Source organism: Pongo abelii, chromosome 12 (genome assembly GCF_028885655.2).
Source record: "Pongo abelii isolate AG06213 chromosome 12, NHGRI_mPonAbe1-v2.0_pri, whole genome shotgun sequence".
NCBI lineage: Eukaryota > Metazoa > Chordata > Mammalia > Primates > Hominidae > Pongo > Pongo abelii.
Window position 1 is genome coordinate 93,166,913 of NC_071997.2, and position 24,421 is coordinate 93,191,333.

The following is a 24,421-nucleotide window of genomic DNA, read 5'->3' on the forward strand; positions in this document are numbered from 1 at the left end:
CCTAAGATTCCTTAAATTTCTCTTTCTTTTAACTTAGGAAATTAGGTTGAAAGAAGATGAAAAACAGCCCAGATTGCACCATTTCCTATGCAAGTTTCTTGCAAAGCAAGCTGTGTCCCCCTTTCCAACAAGAACAGAGAGACATAGTTCTGACTGGGAGGTGGGCGGCGGGTCCTCTGGAGCAGCAGCAGGACTATTTGTCTTTTGAGCCCCAGCAGGCCCAAAGTCTGTCTGAAAACTTTTTGTAAAGGAGGAGGAGAAAAAAAAATGAGACTCTAGTGAGCTAACCATCTAAAAAAGCCAGTGACTGCACTGTGGACTTCTTTCATGCACCAAATATTTATTTTGCACCTAGGTGTGCCAGGCTCTGTTCTATATGCTGAAGAGGGAGCAATAAAGACAACTAAGCGTCTGACTCCCTCAGAGTTTCTGTGCCTGGGGACCAAACTGTTACAGGAAAGCGGTCCTGATCCAGACCCCAAGAGAGGGCTCTTGGATCTTGCGCAAGAGAGAATTCAGGGCAAGTCCACAGTGCAGAGCAAAAGCAAATTTATTAAGAAAGTAGAGGAATAAAAGAATGGCTACTCCATGGACAGAGCAGCCCTGGGGGCCGCTGGTTGCCCATTTTTAGGATATGCTAAACAAGGGGCGGATTATGCTAAACAAAGGATGAATTATTCATGTCTCCCCTTTTTAGACCATATAAGGTAACTTCCGGACATTGCCATGGCATTTGTAAACTGTCATGACGCTAGTGGGAGTGTAGTAGTAAGGACAACCAGAGGTCACTCTTGACGCCATTTTGGTTTTGGTGAGTTTTAGCTGGCTTCTTTACTGCAACTGTTTTATCAGAAAGGTCTTTATGACCTGTATCTTGTGCCAACCTTCTGTCTTATCCTGTGACTTAGAATGCCTTAACCATCTGGGAATGCAGCCCAGTAGGTCTCAGCCTCATTTTACCCAGCTCCTATTCAAGATGGAGTTGCTCTGGTTCACACACCTCTCACAAAACCATGAAGACAATTCAAGGAAGCCCTTTCCCCTGTCTGCTCCCAGCTGGGTTTCAAGTCTCTTCCTTCTGTTGTTCCTTCTCTTACAACCCTGGTTTATTATACCCTTTACCCTTCCCTTATGTAATCACATGTCCCTTTGTAAACATCAAAGGAAAATAAGCAGGCCCAGGGAGCTGATGAAAATGAGAATGATGACTCATAGAAGGATGTTTTTCTATTTTTCACTTATACAAGCCTCTTCTGAAAAGAGCCTAGATGACTTTTCTTTCTGAAACTAGCTTGTCTCCTCTATTGTAGTGAGTCCTCACTTTGGCTCTAATTATCAAAATCTACTCTCAACCATTCACTGCTACATGCCTCCAGCTCACCTGGGCCCTCAGAGTAGTCGGGCAATCATTTCTTATTTCCCTAAGCAGCTTTTCTCCCCCGCTTTCACACTTCATTTAGGCTATTTTTAAAAATCTTCATACTCCCTAAAGTTCCATGCTCATATGCCACCCCAACCATCATATTCACCCACTGTAGACAGTGTCCGTACTTCATAGACAAAATAGAAGCCATTGGAAAACTCCATTTCCAATCATGCCACCTAGAAGGTTCTTTGCATCTGCACATATTTTTTTCCATCCTGCACAAAGAAAGGGTGTCCTCCCATTTAAGGTGAGCACCTGCACCCAAGCTTTGGATACACCACCCTTTAGTCTTCTCAGGAAGGGTCCTCCATCTGTTATTCCCTTCTTTACCTCACCATTCATTTCTTCCCTCTGCTGGGTCCTTTCCTTAAGCCTAACACAAAACTTCTGGCCTCTCTTCCTACAGACTTCTTACTAAAAACTGCTCAGAAATTCATCCAAGAATTAATGAACAAAAAAAAACCAGGAAAGGATCTATATTAAAGATACTATTAGTTGACCATTGGATTTTTTTCATCCCCACGACTGTCTCCTTTTTATTCATATTCATCTTTCTGGAATATTTTCTCAACTCTATTTTGTTTTTTTTTTTCTTTTTTCTTTTTTTTTTTTTTGAGATGGAGTCTTGCTCTGTCGCCCAGGCTAGAGTGCAGTGGCATGATCCTGGCTCACTGCAACCTCTGCCTCCTGGGTCCAAGCAATTCTCCTGTCTCACCCTCCTGAGTAGCTGGGAATACAGGCACACGCCACCACGCCCAGCTAATTTTTGTATTTTTAGTAGAGACGGGGTTTCACCACATTGGTCAGGCTGGTCACAAACTCCTGACCTCAGGTGATCCACCCACCTCGGCCTCCCAAAGTGCTGGGATTACAGGCATGAGCCACTGTGCCAAGCCTCAACTCTTTTCTAATCCTTCCAGTGAAATTTTAACTTTGCCAATCGTATTCTCATTCCCAAGATTTCCTTGTATTTCTGATAATTCTTTTCATAGCATCTTTTGTCTTGTTTTAGTTAGGTAATACCCCTCAAATCTCTGAAAATACTAATTAGAGTTTGTTGGTCTTTTTTTTTTTTAACTGACTTCTGTTCCCTAAATTATATCTGTCGGCCTTGCGGGATACCAGTCATTACTGGGTGTATGCTGATAGGTATGTGTATACATTCATATCAGTTCTCTAGGTCATGTTCCTGGACTCCAGATTTATATCTTTAATTGCCTAGTGAACAAGTTGCTTTGACATCCCAAAGGCATTTCAAATGAAACTCATAGATCCCTCCAGGCTTGTTTTTTTCTTTTATCTCGGTAAACGACACTACCACCTACTCAGTTACCTAAGACCCATCAGCAATTCTTGACTGGCGCTATTTTTCCTCAACTATATCCAATACATTTATTCCTAGCGAATCTAGCTCCTTAAAATCACTGGATGTTATCTCAATGTTTCCCACTTTATTGAAGAAACACAGGTGGTGTAAATCCTGGCATATGTCCACATACTTAACCATTCTATCTCAGGGAAGGTTGAATGACCTATGATTTGTAAATTTGGAAAGGACAAACTGGGCATGCTAGTTTCTGCCACCCTTCCTCCTCGTGGCTGCTGGCCACAGGGGGCACACATTCTAATCCTCCAGGTATAGTTTTTCTCAAGGGGCATCACAGGTTGGATTCCCTGGGAAATAGATTCTGAAATGGAAATTAGTGTGTAGGATGTTTTATTGGGGAATGCTCTTGGGATCGACGCTTGTTGCCAAGGGACAGGTGTTTCCTTGTGGATCCTAAGGAAACGGAAGGAAAAGGAAGGGGAAAGAATGAGAAGAGAAGGGTAGAACGGAAAGGGTAAAAACAGGAAAAGAAGAGAAGGGAGCAAGATTGGGCAAAGGGAGAAGTTGAGCTGAGATTCAGTCTCAATGCAGACCTCAGCTGGACTTTGGGGAGCACCAAAGCTGGGACGGCCTTACGAAATTGTCTCAAATTGGGATCAAGACTTTATATTTTCTACTCGGATCAGTCATTACACATGGACCACCTCAGGCAGGGAGCATGACTTTGGGCTAGTGGCTCTCTTTAGACAAGGCCATCCCTAAAGATGACCACTAGTTGACGGTGTCTGCAAGCAGCACTCCCAGCAGGGAGAATAAATTGTATATTTCCGAAAATAAATCTAGGTGGCACACCACAACATTCACATCAGAGGCACATACCCTAATCAAGGGGTTTATTTAGCATCTCATTTGGCTCTCACACTAAGCTAAGACCTATACCTTAGCTTTTTTTTCAGCAATAGATGTTTTAGAGCCTGTCTTCCAATCATTTGTTTTATTGCTTTATTTTTCCAGAGGCTTAGGCTGGGATGAGGGCTGCCATTTAAACCTAAAACATTTCTCAACATCCTTCTCGCTGTTCCACTGGGTCAGGCCATCCTTGTCTCTTTCCTGAACTACAGCTTCAGTTTCCTTTCTGGCTGTCCTATTTCCATTAGTACCACTCTTCCGCTTTTCCTCCACAGTTCAGCAGAAGGAGATTTCAAAAGCACAAATCTGATCATTTCACTTGTGGTTGTTTAAAACTCTTCCTTGCTTTCCCATTGCCTTCAGGGATTAGACCTAAGTTTCTTAACAGAGCTGGACAGGCCAATGAGATCTGATCTCACTTATCTAGTCTTATTCTTTTAATACTCCATCATTCCTCACCTCTCTACTTGATGTTCCAGTGCAGGAAAAGTACTTAAAGTCTCAATTAGCAACCAAACTGTTTCTTTACTTTGCTTTTTAAATGTTTCCTCAGATTAGAATATATTGAACTTTTTTTTTTTTTTTTTTTTTTGGTCAGTCTCACTCACTTGACTGTGAGTATTTTGGCAGCAGGGATACTTCCTGTTCTTACAATAGGCACTCAAGAAATATTAAATAAATATGTATATACATATATATATATGGAAAGGATTTACAATCTGTTAAATGATTATTTATTAGTGGTGTCCACTAAACCTATGAGAAAATGTTCCACTTTACTATTAAAAAGCACTCTAAAACAAGGGGGTACAGTTTTTCACCTAGAAATTGGCCGAGTTACTAAAAATAATACTGGAGGCTAGCAAGGGTATGGCAAAATGGGCATCTGATACACTGCAAGTATCAGAAAAGCATTTTGGCAATATGGAACAAGTCTCAAGATGTGTAAGCCATGTGCCCTAATAATTGCACATCTAGAAATCTTTCTAATCAGAGATAGGAGTAAAATTTACGTTCAAAGGTGTTCATTGTAACATGCGTCTCTATTATACTCTTGAATTGTCCATGCATTCTATAATGAGGATGTTTTAATTTAAAAATCAGTAAAATGGAGACTGGGCAAAATGGCTCATGCCCGTAATCCCAGCACTTTGGGAGGCTGAGGCAGGCAAGTCACCTGAGGTCAGGAGGTCAAGACCAGCCTGACCAACATGGTGAAACCCCATCTCTACCAAAAATACAAAAATTAGCCGGGCCTGGTGGCACATACCTGTAATCCCAGTTACTCAGGAGGCTGAGGCAGGAGAATCACTTGATCCCGGGAGGCAGAGGTTGCGGTGAGCTGAGATCATGCCATTGCACTCCAGCCTGGGCAACAGAGCGAGAATCCATCTCAAAAAAAAAAAAAAAAAAAAAGTTAGATAACAGTTTGTAGAAGTGAGGTTCCAGGAATGCTCAATGATCTGATTTCCTTATATTCATACATTGGCATGAAGACCCTTGTGTAGTTCCCTTTCAAACTGTACCAGAGGTGAAGTGTGTGACCAGTAAAATATGACAGGAGTGATGGCAAGATTAGGTTTTAAAAGACATGAGCAGGTCATGGTGGATGGTGGGTCATGCCTGTAATCCCAACACTTTAGGGGGCCAAGGCAGGAGGACTGCCTGAGGCCAGGAGTTCTGAGCAACATAGTGAGACCCTTGTCTCTACCAAAAAAAAAAAAAAAAAGCCAGAAGTGTTGGCACACACATCTGTAGTTCCAGCTCAGCTACTCAGGAGGCTGAGGTGGGAGGATCGCTTGATCCCCGGAGGTTCTGGGACCCCTTTTCTCGTCTCTGCCCTCCAGCCTGGGTAACAGAGCAAGACCCTGTCTCCAAAAAAAATACATAAAATAAACTTACAAAAATGTTAAAAGACACTAGAACATCTATCTGAGTCCTTAGTTTTTCTCCCTTTCCTTTTATGAGATATTAGATAAGGCAAATTCTCTCTCCTCCTTTCTCTGTCTCTATCACTTGCTTATGGGGAAAGCCAGTTGCCACGTTATGAGGGCACACAATGAGAGACCCACATGGCAAGACATTGTGGCCTCTTGTCAGCATCACATGAGTGAGCTTGGAAGTTGGTCCCCAGCCCAGGTCAAGCTTCAGATGGCTGCAGCCCCAGCTAATGTGTTGACTGCAACTTCATGAGAGACCCTGAGCCAGAAACATCCAATTAAGCTCCTTCTGGATTTCTAATCTAGAGAAACTGAGATAACAAATGCTTACTGGTTTAAGTTGTTACATTTTGAGTAAGGTGATCAACTGTCCAGCTTTTTTTTTTTTTTTTGAGACGGAGTTTCACTCTTGTTGCCCAGGCTAGAGTGCAATAGCACAATCTCGGCTCACCACAACCTCTGCCTCTTGTGTTCAAGCAATTCTCCTGCCTCAGCCTCCTGAGTAGCTGGGATTACAGGTGCCTGCCACCACGCCCAGCTAATTTTTGTATTTTTAGTAGAGATGGGGTTTCACCATGTTGGCCAGGCTGGTCTTGAACTCCTGACCTTGTGATCCACCTGCCTCGGCCTCCCAAAGTGCTGGGATTACAGGCGTGAGCAACCATGCCTGGCCAACTGTCTAGTTTTTTACCAGAACTGAGGGGTTTACTGGGATGCAGGATTTTCAATACTGAAACCAGGGAAATCCTGGGCAAACTGGGATAGTTAGTCACCTTAGTATTTTTAAAAATACAGCTGTATTGATATACATAATTGACATCTCATAACATTCACCCATTAAAATTTCAATGGTTTTACTACATTCACAGAGTTGTGCAACCATCACAATCCAGTTTTAGAACTTTAAAAAAAATCCCATACTCTTTTGCTATAACTACTCAGTCCTTCGACCCCCCTCACTAATCTACTTTCCATCTTTGGTCACCCTAGTTTTGAGAGTAACTTATTATGCAGCAATAGATAACACAGGGTTGCAGATAATGTGATAAAAGATGATTTTTCTCTTCATTACTCTTTCACTTTATACTTTTCTAAATTTTGCAAAGTATCTTCAATAAGCATATCTTCATTTAATATAAGAAAAAACAGTAATATTCTATTTATGGAAAAGATGGCATAAAATTTCATGGAACTGTTGTTTTGGTCCACCTAGCATCCTTCTGCTCCCTGTTCTTCTGGTCACAGCACTACCCTTCTGTTTTAGGGAAGTGCCTTTCCTCAACTCCAGGTGGTTCTGATATGGTTACCAATCAAGGGACAAGGTGGATATGTGACTCAGACTGGAACAATCAGATTTTCTCTCTTATTAATTTGAATCTTGAGTGGAGGCACATGGGGACAGAAGGTATTTTTATTATTTTATTATTTTATTTTTTTGAGACAGGGTCTTGCTCTGTCACCCAGGCTGGAATGCAGTGGCACGATCTTGGCTCACTGCAACCTCCGCCTCCCAGGTTCAAACAATTCTCATACCTCGTCCTCCACAGTAGCTAGGACTACAGGCACATGCCACCACACCCGACTAATTTTTGTATTTTTAGTAGAGACAGGTTTTCACCATGTTGGCCTGGCTCCTGACCTCAAATGACCCACTCTCCTTGGCCTCCCAAAGTGCTGGGATTACAGGCATGAGCCACCACACCCGGCCAACAAAAGGTATTTAAAGCTAATCACAAGGAGGCAGAATCCTAGAGAGTTGGTTAAAGAACTTTTGTTTCTAAGATTTCTGTCACCTTCCCGGTTCCTCTTCCTCTTGGTCATTCAGCAATGCCTTTGATTCTGTAAGCTACTCCTATATGGCTTGAAAGGAAATCTCTTTTTCATTTAAGTTAGTTTCTGTTGCTCACAACAAAAAAACTCAACTGACCCAAATAATAACAAAGACTATTTCCAGAAGGGTACCTCCTCTTCCCCAACAAAAACCCATAAATCTGCCACTCCAACACAGCAGTTTTGTATTTGTTCATTTTACCTATTGGTGCACTTTTGCATAGATAGACTCATGATGTACACATCCTCTTACATTTAGATTTTTTTACGTGACATTACACCTGCAAAAATGTTTAGTGTTTCTACAAGGTCTTCTATTCGTCATTTTTAATGTATGTTATTATCTTGTATTAGTATATCATAATTTATTAAATCTTGATCCAGTGGTTGGATATTTGGGCTGATTTTAGTGTTTTACTAACAGACATAATGTTTAAAGTGAACATATTCACAGCAAGCACGTCTTTCCTTCGAATACATCTACACAATTGAAAAATGGATCTGTTGTGATGTTATCCTCGTTCCTTTCATGCATTTGATGTGTTGCGTTATAAAGTGAAAGGTGCTTTTGTGCTACAAGTAATTTTCTGTCTTGAATGTTTGGATTTTCATTTATATTATTAGGTCAGGCAAAGTCAGATGAGTAGGATTTACTTGGTTATAGATTATGCTCTGAGTTATGATTGTTATATAGGTATTGGTGTGATTGGAACTTTTAATAGAAATTTTATTGAATATAACATACATAAAGAAAATGGCACAAATCATAAGGATAGAATCCTAATGAATTTTCACAAAGTGAACTCCCATGTAACTACTATGAAGATCAAGGAGGAGTCCTGGCACTCTAGAAGGCCCCTTATGCTCTCACCCAGTTATTACCTTCTGTCAGGTAACCACAATCTTGACATCTATTACTATAACTTAATGTCTTCTGTTTTTTGTTTTTTTGTTGTTTTGTTTTGTTTTTTGAGACGGAGTCTCGCTCTGTCACCAGGCTGGAGTGAAGTGGTGCGATCTCAGCTCACTGCAACTTCCGCCTCCCGGGTTCAAGCTATTCTCCTGCCTTAGCCTCCTGAGTAGCTGGGACTACAGGCATGCGCCACCATGCCCAGCTAATTTTTGTATTTTTAGTAGAGACAGGGTTTCTCCATGTTGGCCAGGATGGTCTTGATCTCTTGACCTTATGATCTGCCCACCTCAGCCTCCCAAAGTGCTGGGATTACAGGCGTGAGCCACCGTGCCAGGCCCTGCTTTCTAACTTTAAATAAATGTACCCTTTTGCATATGGTTTCTTTCACTCAGTATTATGTTCATATGCTCCTTCCATGTCATATGTAGCAGTAGTTCATTCATTCTCATTGCTGTGTAGTATTGCATTGCACAGATTTACCACCATTTATTTATCCTTTCTACTAGTTCCCAAATTTTGACTACAAACAGAACTATAATTACCCAGTCATAGTTTATGCACATAGTCAGCTTTCCTAGACATTGCCAAACAATTTTACAAAGTGGTAATACCAATTTACATCCCTGTGAACAGCATAGGAGAGTTCCAGTTGTGCCAATGTCCTCAGCAATCCTTGGTATTTTCCATCTTTTTGATTTTAGACATAATGATAGGAGCACAATGGTATCTCATTCTACTTTTAATTTATGCCTTTTCATATGCTTATTGGTCATTTGGATGTTCTCTTTTATGAAGTACCTGTTCAAGTCTTTGACCCATTTTTTTTTGTTAGCTTTACTGGGATATAATTTTCATACAATGAAATTCACCAATTTAAAGAATACAACTGCATTAATTTTATAAGTGTATTTTACAAGGTAACCATCATCATAATCATTATACAGAATATTTCCATTATCCCAAAAAAGCTCCCATGTGTTTTTTGAAGTTACTTCTCTTCTTCCACCTCCCCGACAACTGGCAACACTGATAAGTGTTCTGTCACTATAACTTGGTCTTTTCTAGAATTTTATATAAATGGAATCATTCAGTTAGTGGTATTTAATGTCTGGCTTCTTTCAATGAGCATAATTTTGAAATCCCATCCATGTCATTTCAGCAAGTAGTTAATTACTTTTATTTTTTTTTCAGACAGTCTCGCTCTTTGTCCAGGCTGGAGTGGAGTGGTGCGATCTCAGCTCACTGCAACCTCTGCCTCCCAGGTTCAAGTGATTCTTGTGCCTCAGCCTCCTGAGTAGCTGGGATTACAAGCGCCTGTCCCTACAGCAATTAATTTTTGTATTTTTAGTAGAGATGGGGTTTCACCATGTTGGCCAGGCTGGTCTCAAACTCCTGGCCTCAAGTGATCTGCCCGCCTCGGCTTCCCAAAGTGCTGGGATTACAGGCCTGAGCCACCATGTCCGGCCCAGTTAATTACTTTTTATTGGTGAATGGTATTCTGTTTTATGGATATATCTCAACTTGTTTATCAGTTCATCTTTTGATGGACATTTTGTTGTTCCTAGTTTTTAGCCATTATGAATAAAGCTGAAATGGACATTCAAGACATGTATTTGTATATACATATGTTTTCATTTTTCTTTAGTAGGTATCTAGGATTAGGATTGCTGGGTCTTATAAGTTTATATTTAACTTAAGAAACTGTCAAACTTTCCCAAGGTGACTATGCCATTTACATTCCCATCAGCAGTATGTGAGTGTCCCAATTGCTCCACATCTTAGTTAGCACTCGGTATTGTCAGTCTTGTCAATGTTAGCCATTCTAGTGCATATCTAATGGTATCTCATTATGGTTTTAATTTGCATTTTCCCAATGATCAACAACGTTGAGCATGCTTTCATATGCTTATTGACACTCATGAAATGTCTATTAAAATCTTTTGCCCATTTTATAAATTGAGTTATTTTAATTTGAGTTCTTATTGAGTTGTAAGAATTATTTATTATTCTTAACACAAGCCTATCATCAGGTGTTTATTTTACACATATTTTCTTCCAGTCTGTGGTTTGCAGTTTCATTTTCATAATAGTTACTTATGAAGAACAAAACTTTTATTTGCATAAATCTAATTTATTAATTTTCTTTTTTTCCTTTTTTTTTTTTTTTAGAGACAGGTTCTCGCTTTGTTGCTCAGACTGGTCTCAAACTCCTGGCTTCAAGCTATCCTTGTACCTTAGCCTCCCAATGTGCTGGGACTACAGTGTGAGCCACTGTGCCTGGCCTTCTTTTATATTTCTGTGTAGTATTTGTGTAGTTTGTGTGTGTGTGTGTGTGTGTAGTATTTAAGAAATATTTGTGAAATACAAGGTCATAAACATTTTACTCTGTTTTATTTTAAAAATTTGTTCATAGATGCATGCTTTGTCATAACAGGACTATTCGAGTTTTCTATTTCTTTTGGTGTCACTTTTGGTAAATTGGGTTATTCTAGAAATTTCCCAGTTTATCTAAATTTTCTAATTTATTGATATTAAGTTGTCCCAAATATTTTCTCTTCAACTTTGTAATGTTTGTGGGGTCCACAGTGGTGTCTTTTTTTTTTTCTTATGTCTGATAGAGGTAATATGTGTCCTCCCTCCTTTTTATTTGTATATTGTATGTGTCATCAGTTTTGCTAGGGAGTTATCAGTTTTATTTTCTTTCAGTGACTTTTCTCTCCTGTACTTTTTTTTTGAGACTGCGTCTCACTCTTTCACCTAGGCCCAGGCTGGAGTGCAGTGGCATGAACATGGCTCACTGCAGCCTCGACCTCCTGGGCTCAAGTGATCCCCTTGCCTCAGCCTCTGTGTAGCTGGGACCAGAGGTATGCACAATCACACCCAACTAATTTTTAAATTTTTTCTAGAGATGGGGGGTCTCATTTGGTTGCCCAGGCTGGTCTCAAACACCTAGGCTCAAGTGATCCACCCATCTCAGCCTCCCAAAGAGCTGGAATTACAGGCATGAGCCACCATGCCCAGCCTACTGTACATTTTCTTCATTACTTTTTTCTCTTAACTTTTCTTATGCTTTCTTCAAGTTTAATTGCATTTTGTTTCTAACTTATTGAGATAAATACTTACGTAATTTTTGTTTAAAGCTATCAATTATAGCCCTTAAGATAATAAATTTCCCCCAATACACAGTTTTAGCTACATCTTAAAATTTTTTATATCATACTTTCATTATGATTTAGTTTAAAATATTTTCTAATTTTCATTGCAATTTCTTCTTTGACCTATGGATTATTTAGAAGCAGACTGCTTAATTTTCACATATTTGAATTTTTTCTAGTTTTAAAAATATTATTAGGTTAATTCCCCTCTGCTCAAAGAATGTACTCTGTATTATGTCAATCTTTTGAAATACATTGAGGCTTGCTTTATGGCCCAAGTTATTGCACTTTTAGTAAACGTTCCATGTTCATATGAAATGAAAGTGAATTCTGTAGTTGTTTGGTGAAATATTCAATATATATCAATTTTGTAAATTCTGTTAATCATGTTGTTTACATTTTGTGTTTTCTTATTAATTTGTGCCTACTTTTTCATTGGTTACTGAAAAGATCTTACTGTTATTGTAGACCTATTTCTCCCTGCAGTTTTGGGAATTTTTGAATTAATATATTTTGAAGTATATTGCTAGTTGTACACAGAATTAGACTTACTGTATCTTCCTGATGGATTGATATTCTTATTATTGTAAAATATCCCACTTTACTTCTAATAATGCTTCTTTCCTTAAAGTCTACTTTGTATGTCATTGTACAGCTATAAGAGTTTTGGGGTGATAGCTTTTGCATAACATGTTTTTTTTCTATTCTTTTACTATTGTATCTTTTGTAGAAAAGCATATGCAATTATTTTAACCAGTATGACAATCTTTGTCTTTTGGTGGAATATTATGCCATTTTTATTTAATATTTTAAATTTATAATTAATTTATATTTAATTTTAATAGTTAAGGTACATAATGAGATATTTGGGTTCACAGGTACCATTTTACTATTTTTCTCTATTTGCCCCACTCGTTACTTTTTTTATCTTTTTTCTTGCGCCATCCTTTTTTTTTTTTTTTTTTTTGAGATGGAGTTTTGCTCTTGTTGTTGCCCAGGCTGGAGGACAAAGGCGCCATCTCGGCTCACTGCAACCTCCGCTTCCCGGGTTCAAGAGATTCTCCTGCCTCAGCCTCCCAAGTAGCTGGAATTACAGGCATGTGCCACCACGCCCATCTAATTTTGTATTTTTAGTAGAAACAGGGTTTCTCCATGTTGGTCAGGCTGGTCTCGAACTCCCGACCTCAGGTGATCTGCCCACCTCGGCCTCCCAAAGTGCTGGGATGACAGACGTGAGCCACCGCACCTGGCCTTTTCTTGCCATCCTTTAGCTTAATTATTTTTAATTAACTATCCTTTCTCCCTTTTGCTATTTCCATATTATGTTAGTTATAAATATTTTTATTATTCTCTTAATGGTGACCTAGAGTTTACAACATTCACCCTTGGCTTATTATATCCTTGTGTAATTTAGTATTTTTATCACTTCTGAGACAAAATATCCTGGCTGACATCCCCATTGGACATCTATACCATTTTGGTCTATTTGAGAGTGGACATAGCTCCTCACTATTTATAGAAACTGATTCTTGTCTGGTTCTCTCCAGACAGGTTCAAGAGACCTAAATTCTCCTGACATCAGGCCATTTCCCTTTTCTTGGAGTCCTTCCCATTCCAAATCATTGAATCATCTGCCTTCATGGGCTTAGGCATCAGAAAATCACCACAGCTTAACCCACCCTTTAGACAGAAGAGAAAAAGAAATACTTCTCGTTTTTCCACCATGAGCCAGTAGACAAGAAAATAAAATACGGCCTCTCAATCAATTTATCCTGCCATACCTACTAATATTATATGAGGTTTTGTGGCCTGGCCTTGGCACCTAACCATAATTAACTACATTATTTCCATGGGAAATTAATTCTAGGTTATAAACACTTAGACTTAGGAACTTTGAGAACCCAGTACATTAATAATATATATTCTCTATATACCATTATTTTTCTTGCTTCTATTTATTTGAGAAAAGAAAAAAACTGCAGAGACAAATGATAAGGCTCATGATGACTGCAATAATACTCTGGTCATGTTGCTTTAGGATTTTGTTTCAACATTAATACCTACAAATGGGGTGAACATGAAGGACTATATAATCTCTCACCAAATTGCAAGATATTTTTGTGCCTTTTGATTTCTTTGCCAGGCAAATGACATAGAGCTAGAGGGGAATAATAATTTTCAGAGATATACTCTCCCTGAAATATACTGCAAAGTTTAAAATGCACTCATAAATACAGATGTAGGTAAAGTTTAATTTAGGGAACTCTATGTTGGGTGTTGTAGTGCCTATCCCAAAGAAACAGGAGATGGTGACTTGGTTTAATAAAACATTACAAAGGTCCATTAGGAAAATTTCCAGGGACTAAATGGTGGTAATTTTGACCTAGACCATGGCAACTGCCCCTTTTGCTAAAAATAACAATACTGATTCCTAAGCGTGTCTTCTTCTTAGATATCAACTTTCAGTTCCAAGGAGAGACAGTGTAGTCCAGACCTCTTACTATTTCCTGTGCTCTTTAGCTTTCATCTGGACTAGATTAAACTTTCATTCTGAGGTTTCAGGAAAACCTTAATTTCGAGTGGTTGCTTCAAGCCGCAAGCGCTTTTTACAAGATATACCAAGAGTGAATTGAACTCAAGGTAATTTTTTTTCTTCAAAACCCCTTCCTGGTTCCACAGGTGGAATAATATTTGTTTCTTAGTTCTCCCAGACCACCATTTCCAGGTCTAGTCCAATAAATATTGATGTGAAGGCAGAACAATCATAAGGTACATTTGTATATAGTTATACGACATATCATAAGAGAATTGTATTTTTCCAAAATAATGTGTAAGTTTGGCATAGGATCATCTCAAAACTGGAAATGATCAATACAACAATTCCATGGTCATAAAATGAGTTTTTTTTTTTTTTTTTTTTGAGATGGAGTCTCGCTCAGTCGCTCAGAATGGGGTGCAGTGGCGCGATCTCGGCTCACTGCAAACTCCACCTCCTGGGTTCACGCCATTCTCCTGCCTCAGCCTCCCGAGTAGCTGGGACTACAGGCACCCACCACCACGCCCAGCTAATTTTTTGTATTTTTAGTAGAGACGTGGTTTCACCATGTTAACCAGGATGGTCTCGATCTCCTGACCTCGTGATCCGCCTGTCTCAGCCTCCCATGAAGTGCTGGGATTAGAGGCATGACCCACCGCGCCAGGCCAAAATGAGTTTTAAAAATCTGCGTTTCCCCATAAGACGTATTCCACACTTAATCATTCAAGAGCTGATTATCCAGAATGTGTAATATACAAACCCGTTATTTTTTCTTTTCCCTTCTGCTGCCAGATCTTTGGTCATTTCACAGCTCATTAGCATTCTCTCTCTGGGAAGAAAAAAGCAAATGTAGCTCAAATTATTATTTTAAACTTTCTATGTAAAGGTTTTGTAGGAAGAGTTATAATTATTGGTAAAAATACCACTTTACTTTAATAAGTATTTGGTTAGGCTCTGCTGGGCACTGTGGAAGAATGAACAAAGCTGAAGACATTGTCCCTGCTCGTAAGACTTTTTACAATATAATTGGAGAAACAAGATTTATGTATATTAAAGTCAAATAGTAATGCAAGACAATATATATTTAACCAACAACATCAAAAAAATCTAGTGATACAAACATATATACAAGAGAACTTTATACACTTAGAGGGGGTTTTAAAAAAGGAGAAGGCTGGGCATGGTTGCTCATACCTGTAGTCTCAGCACTTTGGGAGGCCAAGGCGGGAGGATCACTTGAGCTCAGGAGTTCAAGACCAGCCTGGACAACAAAGCAAGACTCTGCCTCTATAAAAAAATAAATAAATAAAATTTTTAATTAGCCAGGCATGGTAGTACGTGCCTGTAGTCTGGCTACTTGAGAAGCTGAGGCAGAAGGATCACTTGAGCCAGGAGTTTGAGGCTGCAGTGAGTTATGATTATACCACTGCACTCCAGCCTGGGTGACAGAGCGGGACCCTATCTCTAAATAAATAAATAAACCTTAAAAAAAAAAGGAGAACACACTGTGAACTGACAAAGTCATCATGGAAATCCTCAATAAGGTGGTGAGACAAGCTAGTTATCAAAGAATGGATGGAATTTCAACATGAGAAGAGGAAAAAAAAAGAAAATTCTGCACACACACACACACAAAATCACAAAAGCCAAGAATTCCAAAGTCTAGGAGCCATATACCTCTTTAAATGAAATATTTCAAGCATCAACATATAGAAAGTAATAACAAGCTCTTTTTTTCCCTCCTTACTCATCTTTGTCAAGTATTAACTTGTGCAATATTTGCTTCAGATTCTTTTTTTTGAAGTGAATCAGCTAAAGCCTTCTGCATGCTATATGATAATCTTTTTTTCCTCAACAGGATATAACAACCATCTTGAATATGACGTTTTTTATTATTACCATGGATATTCTAAAATGCTTATCACACATAGAAATATCTAGTATTGTTTCATGTGTTTAAACTTAGTGTAATCAGTAGCATACTTTATGTATTTTCTGCTACTTTATCACTCAGTATTGCATTTTTTGAGATTTATGCACATTTTAGTTCCAGTTCTAGTTCATTCATTTTAACTAATATGTAGTATTCCACTGTGTGATCACAAAACAATTTACTTATCCATTCTCAGGTGGATGGAAACTTACATCATTTCCAATTATTTTTCTGTTATACATGACACTTCAATGAACATTCATTTACCCGTCTCCTTGTATGTTTAACGGAGAGTTTCTACATGGAGAAGTGAAATTGCTAGATTGTAAGATAAAGATATCTTTAGCTTATTAGATTTTGCTGAATTGCCTTCTAATGTGGTTGTATAAGAGTTCCCTGATCTTCTTTACCTTTGCAATTGTTTTTATTTTTCATTTTTAGATACAGGGTCTCGTTCAGGAGTACAGTGGCACAACTAATAGCTCACTATAGCCTTAAACTTCTGGCCTCAAGCGATCCTCCTGACTTGGCCTCCCAAAGCATAGGGATTACAGGCATGAACCACTTTTGCAATTCTGCTAACTACGTCATAGGTGTGGAACTTCCAGAGTACCCTGGAGTCAATACTTTCTGTAAGCTGGTATTTGTGTAGGTGATGCTCAGTATTGTATCTCACCATGAACCGGCCCAACCCGAGGGAAGGGTGGATATCAAACCTCTGGGAGAGAATTTGGGAAAAGCAAAGAAAGTAATGGTATAATTGTTGAGGACTGGTTGCACATTTTATTAACTTTTGCATCCCCAGTATCTGGTACAACCTGAAACTCAGATCAAGGCTTGGTAGATGTTAGATTGACTGGAACTAATTATAAACTCTGATATGCTTCTAGTTTACTTCTCTAAGCTTCAATTTCCCCATTTATAAATTATGGATGATAATAATTCAGGAAGTCATTCCAAAGATAAAATAAGATATAAATGTGAAGACATTTATAAGCTCTAAAGAGCCATGCAAATTAAGTTATAAAAGATTAGAAAGCTGCTTCTGTGTTGTGACATCTTAGATGTGGCCAGATAACATTTTAGTGGTTCAAAAGCATTGCCAAGTTTCTCACTGGCATTCTTCTTGTAGCCTTAATAAATTCTGGAGTCTCACACGCCTGAGACTCTGCTCAGAGTCACATATAGGGATGTAGTTATTTTGTTTTATTTTATTTTTATTGATTGATTGATTGATTGATTTTTGAGACAGTCTCACTCTGTTGCCCAGACTGGAGTGAAGTGGTGCAATCTCGGCTCACTGCAACCTCTGCCTCCCAGGTTCAAGCAATTCTCCTGCCTCAGCCTCCCAAGTAGCTAGGATTACAGGCGCATGCCACCACACCCAACTAATTTTTGTATTTTTAGTAGAGACGCGGTTTCGCCATGTTGCAGGCTGGTCTCAAACTCCTGACCTCAGGGGATCGCCTGCCTCGGCCTACCAAAGTGCTGGGATTACAGGCGTGAGCCACCACTCCCAGTCAAGATACACAGTAATTTTAAAAGGGTATTCTAACCTTTACTTCCAACTCTGAAAAAAAACATCAAAGAGGAACCCATTCATTTTATAGAGCCACACTTGAGTTCTATTCTATTCTCTTTAGTCCTCAAACATAAACCCACAATCTCTTTCACAAGTACTCAGTTTATTGAACTTTTGCTTATTTTCTCCCTTCTTCCTTCTTCCAACATTTTGAAAGTTGACAGCTCTTCTCTGGTTCCCCTTCTTCTCTCAGTTCTCTACTCGGACCTCCACTATCCATCCCTTAAATCCCATGACTGATACGTATCAAGGAAATGCCAGAAAACACTTGCCTGGAGGAAGAATAGTCATACTTCATGAAATCATCCTAAAGCATACATTTTTGTCATTGAATTCAGTGACATTATTTTCACTTTCAATGTTTACAAAAATAAGGTCCACCTCTGTTACTTTTAAGAGCCCCTTGTTTAAAAAGAAAAAAAAGAAGAAGAAAGAAAGAAGTTTGCTCACATTGTTCTACACCCTCAGACCCCAATCATAAATCTCATGACTCCAACTATGGTCTCTATTTGTATGGCTGAGTTTACCCTCTTATACTTCGTATTCAGAATCTGTCATTATCCTTGTAATAGCTCCTCCTTGAATGCCCTCTCATTTCCTCCAAGTCAACATGTCTAAATGTAAACTCACATTTATTCCAAATTTAGCTTCACCTCGGAACTTCCATATTTCCATTGTTGGCATTCTGGAAGCATGCTTATTGGCCAGGTGTGCTATTATAAGAAGAGGAAGAGACTGGGGCCAGAGAGACTAATTAAGAGCTTGCACACCACATAGCAGACAACAGACTGCACTCAGATTTGCAGATAGGTGTTTTGAATTTATGTGGAATGACAGAATAATGCTCTCCTTAGGTAAGAGGATACAAAAACCCTAAATACTGGCATCAGCAATGCAAAAGTGTTATGCTTTTAGGCAGTACAGGTTCATAGAAACATTTCCAGACATTGAGATAGACACAGATTGACCATAAGAAGCTCCACACTTAAATTTGAAAGAGGCTATTCACAAATTTCATATACAAGCTTAACCATTTGTAAATAAAATACAAAGTGGTGGAGAAACTTTCATGAATTTCCTTCCTTTTGTTTCTTTTACAATGAGAACAATTATTCCATCAACACATGTTAAAACTATCCTGATAGCATCAGATGCTTAGCTGAGAGAGGTCATACTACAATTTAACTACTAATTTATGTTTAACTGCTAATTTAAAGATATATATTTTTGGCCGGGCACGGTGGCTCACACTTGTAATCCCTGCACTTTGGGAGGCTGAGGAAGGTGGATCACTTGAGGTCAGGAGTTCGAGACCAGCCTGGCCAACATGATGAAACCCTGTCTCTACTAAAAATACAAAAAATTAGCTGGGCATGGTGGCGCGTGCCTATAATCCCAGCTACTCAGGAGGCTAAGGCAGGAGAATTGCTTGGACCCGGGAGGTGGAGGTTGCAGTGAGCCGAGATTGCGCCACTGCACTCCAGCCTGGGCAACAAGAAGAAAACTCTGTTTAAAAAAAAAAAAAAAAAAAAAAAAAAAGATTCATATATTTTTAAAGTATCTCTAAGTAACCCAGATGATATGATCCCAGGCTGAAGGTCTGGCTCTAATACTAAGAAGAGGCATACCTTGGCCGGGCACGGTGGCTCACACCTATAATCCCAACACTTTGGGAGGCCGAGGCAGGTGGATCACGAGGTCAGGAGATTGAGTCCATCCTGGACAACATGGTGAAACCCTGTGACTACTAAAATACAAAAAATTAGCCAGGCATTGTGGCACGTGCCTGTAGTCCCAGCTGAGGCAGAGGAATCGCTTGAACCCGGGAGGTGGAGGTTGCAGCGAGCCGAGATCGAGCCACAGCACTCCAGCCTGGCAACAGAGTGAGACTTCGTCTCAAAAAAAAAAAAAAAAAAAAAAATAGAAGAGGCATACCTTGATTTAGACAGGCTTTGCCATGAGCTCAGACCCAGCAAACGGATCTGTTTCCCGGTGCAGATATCTGGGTCAGTTTGAGAAATGAGTTATCTTCCCATTGACCTTGCACTGTGAGCAGGGAATAGGATTAATGGAAAATTCCTGGTATTTTAACTATTTTAACTGAGTTTCTTGTTTTTGTTTTGTTTTGTTGAGACGGAGTCTCACTCTGTCCCCCAGGCTGGAGTGCAGTGGCGCGATCTCGGCTCACTGCAAGCTCCGCCTCCTGGGTTCACGCCATTCTCCTGCCTCATCCTCCCAAGTAGCTGGGACTACAGGCGCCTGCCACCGCGCCAGGCTAATTTTTGGTATTTTTAGTAGAGACGGGGTTTCACCCTGGTCTCGATCTCTTGACCTCGTGATCCGCCCGCCTCGGCCTCCCAAAGAGCTGGGATTACAGGCGTGAGCCACCATGCCCAGCCTCAACTGAGTTTTTTTGTTTGTTTGTTTTTGAGACGGGAGTCTCGCTCTGTCGCCTAGGCTGGAGTGCAGTGGCGTGATCTCGGCTCACTGCAAGCTCTGCCTCCTGGGTTCACACCATTCTCCTGCCTCAGCCTCCCGAGTAGCGGGGGACTACAGGCGCCCGCCACCACCCCCAGCTTTTTTTTTTTTTTTTTTGTATTTTTAGCGGAGACGGGGTTTCACCGTGTTAGCCAGGATGGTCTCGATCTCCTGACATCGTGATCTGCCCGTCTTGGCCTCCCAATGTGCTGGGATTACAGGCATGAGCCACCGCGCCTGGCTGTTTTGTTTTTTTTGGTTTTTTTTTTGAGGCAGAGTCTGGCTCTGTAGCCCAGGCTGGAGTGCAATGGCACCATCTTGGCTCATTGCAACCTCTGCCTCCCAGGTTCAAGTGATTCTCCTGCCTTAGCCTCTTGAGTAGCTGGGATTACAGGCACGCGCCACCAAGCCCTGCTAATTTTTGTATTTTTAGTAGAAACGGGGTTTCACCATGTTGGTCAGGCTGGTCTCGAGCTCCCGACCTCGTGATCTGCCTGCCTTGGCCTCCCAAAGTGTTGGGATTACAGGCGTGAGCCACCACACCCAGCCTTAACTGAGCTTTTATTTCCAGTTTTAATCTGCTTTGAGAAAGAAAAACTCCAATCCAGGTTTAAACCAAATTAGTGGATGATTTTTTTCAAAAAAGATGAACTTTCTAAATCTACAAATAGATTTGCTTTACTATTATACAGGTTTTGTTGTGCAGGGGTGAAGTCCTCCTAGGAGAGAAATAGTAACATACAATAAAGCTTCTAGTGAAAAGGCCAGCAGGATATGACTCTGGGGCAGTGAGCAACTCTGGAAACACAATGTATGTGGCTATATTTGTTCTGGGCCAGGTCGGTCTGGCCCAACAGCGCTCTGTATTTGGGAACTAGGACACAGGGCAACACCTCTTAACCAGAGGCATCTGAGGGGAATTCTAGGCTGGATGTTACGTAAAATGGAATCAGGGAAACACTATGCTCTAATATATTATGGGATAACAGATAAATATAAGCAAGATTTTATTAAAAAAATGATCTCAACCATCCCTTGGTCAGTCTCTTAGCAGCATGTACTTCCTTAGCATTCTTCAATACAGTCATGCATCGCTCAATGACAGGGATACATTCTGAGAAATGTGTCATTGGGTGATTTCATTGTTGTATGAACATCATAGAGTGTACTTACACAAACCTAGAGGGTAGAGCCTACCTCACATCCAGGCTATATGGTGTAGCCTAATGCTCCTAAGCCACAAACCTGTACTGCCTGTTGCTGTATTGAATACTGTAGGCGATTGTTACACAATGGTATTTGTGTATCTCAACATGGAAAAGACAGTGAAAAACACAATATGAAAGATTAAAAAATGGTACCCTTATATAGGAAACTTCCCATGAATAGAGCTTGCAGGACTGGAAGTTGCTCTGGGTGAGTCAGTGAGTGAGTAGTGAGTGAATGCGAAGGTCTAGGACATTACTGTATACTACTGTAGACTTTATAAATACTGTATACTTAGGCTATACTAAATTTATACGAATTTTTTTCAATAATAGATTAATCTTAGTTTACTGTAATTTTATTTGTTTGTTTTTTGAGACAGGGTCTTGCTCTGTCACCCAGGCTGGAGTGCAGTGGCACAATCACAGCGCACTGCATCCTCAACCTCCTGGACTTGAGTGATCCTCCCACCTCAACTTCCTGAATAGCTGGGACCACAGGCATGCACTACCAGGCCTGGTTAATTTTTTTTTAAATTTTTTATAGACATGGGGTCTCCCTGTGTTGCCCAGGCTGGTCTTAAACTCCTGGGCTCACACAATCCTCCTATCTCAGCTTCCCAAAATGCTGAGATTACAGGAGTGAGCCACTACCTCTTTATATACTTTTAAATTAAAAAAAAAAAAAAAGTTAACTCATAATAACACTTGGCTTAAAACATATACATGATATAGCTGTACAAAAATACTTTCTTTTAGGGCTAGTCTTGAACTCCTGGACTCAAATGATCCTTCTGCCTCAGCCTTCCATGTAGCTGGGATTACAGATGCATCCCACCATGTTCAGTCTTTTCTTTCTTTATATACTTACTCTACAAGCATTTTTGTATTCTTAAATTTTTTTAATTTTTTTTTTACTTTTAAAATACTTTTGTTAAAAACTAACACAGAAACACATACATCGGCCTAGGCTTATAAAGGGTCAGGATCATCAATATCACTGTCTTCCACCTTCACATCTTGTCTCACTGGAAGTTTTTTTAAAAAACTTTTTTGAGACAAGATCTTGCTATGTTGCCCAGCCTGGTCTTGAACGCCTAGGCTCAAGCAATCCTCCTGTGTCAGCCTCCAAAAGCGCTGGGATTAGAGGCATAAGCCTCCACGCCCGGACCCCACTGGAAAATCTTTAGGGACAGTAACACACACGGACCTGTCATATCCTATGATAACAATGCCTTCTTCTGGATGCCTCCTGAAGGACCTGCCTGAGGCTCTTTTACAGTTAACTTTTTTTTTTAAATAAGTAAGAGGAATACACTCTAAAAGAAGGATAAACAGTATAGTAAATACATAAACCAATAACAGTCATATATTATCATTATCGAGTATTATGTACTACACATAATTATATGCACTGAACGCTTACATGACTGGCAGCACAGGGTAGGTTTTACACCAGCATCACTACAAATATGTGAGTAATGCGTTGCACTACTACATTACACCAGCTATGATATCAGTAGACAATAGGAATTTTTCAGCTCCATTATAATCTTATGGGACCACTGTCATATATGCAGCCTGTTGTTGACTGAAATGTTGTCATATGGTACGTGACCATATTTTATTGTCTATTTTTGATGTAGCCTGTACCCTCCAGGACTGGATGAGTCTGAAAAGATATCAATTAAAATCTTGGCTTCCCAAGAAGATGAAAGATTCTCATCAGATAATTCTTTTGTGTTTTCAAGATCTCACCTGGTAGCAATATAACGTACAGGTACTGGGTGCTCAGTTTTGTTGTTGGTGGTGTTATATTTGCCTGGGGGTGAGAAGATAACATCTAGCCTGCTAGATTGATGTCAGGGCAGAAACTTCACAGTGAGATGCATGAGACCAGGTTTCTTGTCCCTGACACTTTATGAAAGCGTGGGTTCAAGAACACTTGTGATGATCTTAGAGGAGGGCAAATACCATTTTTGGAGATTTTTCTTGATCAGGACCAAGGGGCCAGGTTGGGGTTGAGGATTTTAGAATTATAGATAACAGTATGAATGGCATCTCCCAGAGTCGAGCAGTACAGTGACCCTGAGTTTGTTGGGCTATAAAAAAATTGGATAAAAGTTTAGGCTATAATAAAGTGTTCCAGTAATAGGTAGTTATAATCCCCCCATAGTAAACAGTGACCAGACTGCAGTTGGAATACTGAGCTCAATTCTTTGCCAGAGTTTACTCTGAAAGATATTAACAAGTTAAATGTGTCCATATGAAGGGGTCCAGATAAGATGTACAGAGTTCATGATGTATGAGAAAGGCTAAAGGGGATTTGGGAGAATATAACTAAGAGGAGACATGATAGCAGAAGAGAAAATATGAACTTTGATAGTTAAGGTTAGCATTGATCTCCATAATGACAACTAATGATACTTTTCTGTCCCCCTCTTTCCCAGTCTCACTTTGGTATTTAACACTGTTGATCCAATCTCCTTAAAATTTCCTCTTTTGTTTCATTGATACCATTTGTACTACTTCAGTAGATAGTAAGATTGAATTGAAGTGCAAGAAATCTGTGAAAACACTTGTGAAGGATAAAGAGGAAAAGTAGCAGTAGGAGGGAAGAATGTCAGATTGCAATCCACATCTTAATACCATAAAGGGAATAGGAGAAGGAAGAAATGAGTAGAGTCTATCTGCATGGCAGCTCTGAGAAAGGCTCAATTAGGCCAATGGGGACCCCAGAGCAAAGACTGCCCATCAGAAGAAACTACATTGGAAAGCAATAGCCATGCTCAAGCATTGGCTGGAAGGATCTAGAGAGAGGGAGACCTCTGTGTAAATGCTGTGATAGAACCCAAAGGCATGGTGGTGGGAGGCTGTCAGCTAATCACAGCCCATACAGCAAGTACCTCCCTGGAGGGAAACCTGACTGTTCATTCCAATAGGTGCCATACAATTCTATGATCATATATCACACTGGGTCCCACCTTCTTGGCCTTTTTTGCTAAATTCCCGTACTTTGCTCACACCCTAAATGTTGGGGTTTTGTAGGAACCCATTTTCTGCCTATTCCATACATTTTCCCTATGAGAATTAATCTCAGCCTACAATTTCAAATACTACCATCACTGTATGTTGATATGCACTCCAGATGTTAATTCAGGCCACCATTTTCTCTTACCTATACCAT

At 39.8% G+C, this 24,421-nt stretch overlaps 1 long non-coding RNA gene across 5 annotated transcripts in view; it reads right to left on the minus strand.

Moving 5' to 3' along the window:
• The window catches only part of LOC112132050 (uncharacterized), a 221,541-nt gene that overhangs the window by 188,994 nt on the left and 8,126 nt on the right, over positions 1-24,421 (minus strand). For all 5 annotated transcript variants that reach the window (XR_010136191.1, XR_010136189.1, XR_010136188.1 and 2 more), the window contains exons 2-4: positions 15,231-15,323; positions 14,797-14,865; positions 4,933-5,054 (exon numbers count right to left, since the gene is read on the minus strand). This is a non-coding gene — a long non-coding RNA (uncharacterized LOC112132050). The remainder of the gene's footprint in view (positions 1-4,932; positions 5,055-14,796; positions 14,866-15,230; positions 15,324-24,421) is intronic.